Genomic DNA, 2,318 nt, shown 5'->3' on the forward strand with positions numbered 1-2,318 from the left:
TGTCCAAACTTCTCGTATTTCCCTGATAAGCTCCTCGACTTTAAAATAAACGGCTAAGGCCGGGCACGGTGGCTCATGCCCGTCATCCCAGCATTTTGGAAGGCCGAGGCGGGTGGATCACCTGAGGTCGGGAGTTCGAGGCCAGCCTGACCCACATGAAGAAACCCCGTCTCTACTAAAAATACAAAATTAGCCGGGCATGGGGGCGCAGGCCTGTAATCCCAGCTACTCGGGAGGCAGACGCAGGAGAATCGCTGGAACCTGGCAAGCGGAGGTTGCAGTGAGCCGAGATCGCGCCATTGCACTCCAGCCTGGGCAGCAAGAGCGAAACTCCGTCCCACCGCGCGCGCACACGCACGCACACACACACACACACACACACACACACACACACACACACACACGAAAAAAAGGGGAAAAAAAATAGACAAAGGAAAATTCTTCACACGTGACCCATAAGTGTGTGTTCCCACGAGTGATTTCCAAGCAATGGCACCGTAGGGGCTGAACGCGGTGGCTCACGTCTGTCACCCCAGCACTTTGGGAAGCCGAGGCGGGCGGATCAGGAGGTCAGGAGTTCAAGACCAGCCTGGCCCACGTGGTGAAACCCCGTCTCTACTAAAACTACAAAACTGAGTCGGGTGCGGTGGGGCAGACCCCTGTGATCCCAGCTACTCGGGAGTCGGAGGCGGGAGAATCGCTTGAACCTGGGAGGCGGGGGTTGCCGTGAGCCGAGATCGTGCCACAGCGCTACAGCTTGGGCTGTAGAGTGAGTGAGACTCTGTCTCAAAAATAAATAAATAAATAAATAAATAAATAGCAAGCGAGAAAGAGAAAATGAAAGAAATGGCACTGTATCACTACTCGGCTAGGACGGCGGTGATGTTCTTGTGGGGAGACACCGCGTGGGGCGATGTGTAGTGTGCGGACTCCGATCTTCGTGGTGGGATGTGGCTGCTCCGCGATTCACCGTACTGACTAGATTCATGACTGATTCACGACAGGGTGGACTTTGGGGAACACGGTTGAGAAATGGGTACTTCGGGAGCAAAATCTTGCCCCGGAACAGGAAGGGAGTGTGATGTGCACTGCTTTCCCCGTGAAATCCACGCCGTGTCCGGGAGCGTGGATGTCATGCACTAACACTCGTTCAGGGATTGCCTCTCTGAGGTCGTGGGTCTGGAGTCCACTCTGACACGCTAATGACCGCACTTGTGTCTTTGGTAGCTCCCACCTCCACCCCTGGCGTCCTCCACGCGCCCCGCACCCCTGGTCCTCTCTTCTCTCTGGGGGAATGGAAGTGCCAGGTGATCCCAGGGGCAGAAACTTTGGCTGTGCCCCTGGGGGTTCTGGTCGACCAGTCGCGGGCATCGCGTGGGAGGACTCCCTGGGCCCGGAAATGGCCTGGTCTGAGAGGGATCCGGGAGACGCCGGCGACGCGGTGTGCCTCCGCCGCATCCCCCTCCCCAACCTCCACCCCGACCCAGAGCGATCCATCCTTCACTTCTTTTCCGTGATGACTGACACTTGCAGGCATCGGTTGTCTTCGGGCATCACCTAGCGGCCACTGTTACTGAAAGTCGAGGTGGCACGGAGGGAGGTCTCGCCGAAACTTCACCGAGCCCGGGGCAACCGGTTTCTCGCCCTCCCTTCTGGAGGCCCCTCCCTCTCTCCCTCGTTGCCTAGGTAACCTCCGCCCTGGCGGGGGGCCCTATTGTTCTTTTATCGGCGCTTTAGTTTTCTTTGTGTGTTGGTTTCTTTAATGCGCATAGACTCTTCTACTTGGGCTGTATGAGGGGTCAGTTTAATTTTCAAGTGCCCCCCCCCACCCCGCACCCCGCCGCGGCTCCCCCCCTCCCCCACGTCCCTGTACCTGAATTTAGTGAGTCAGTGAGGTGGGTTCCCCTCAACCTCCCCACCCCCCGCCTCCCAACATCCTGCTTGGAAACGTTCCGGAGCCAGCCGGGTGTGCCTCCGTCTTCTCTCCCCTTCCCCCACCCCTTGCCGGCGATCTCATTCTTGCCAGGCTGACATTTGCATCGGTGGTAGTGGCCACCGTTTTTTGAGATGGGGGCGGCACGGTCCCACTTCCCCAGAGGCAGCTTGGGCCGATGGCATAGCCCTTGACCCGCGTGGGCAAGCGGGCTGGTCTGGAGTTGTGGGGTTTCTCCCCCTCCCCGCTTCGCTCCTCAGGCCTCCCTCCGTAGGAAAGCTTCACCCTGGCTGGGTGTCAATCACCTTTTATCATGATGTTTTCTCTTCTCCTCCCTCCCTCCCTCCCGCCAGCATATTTTCACAATGGGAAGAGCGTCACAGCT

This window comes from Macaca mulatta, chromosome 10 (assembly GCF_049350105.2).
Source record: "Macaca mulatta isolate MMU2019108-1 chromosome 10, T2T-MMU8v2.0, whole genome shotgun sequence".
Taxonomy (NCBI): domain Eukaryota; kingdom Metazoa; phylum Chordata; class Mammalia; order Primates; family Cercopithecidae; genus Macaca; species Macaca mulatta.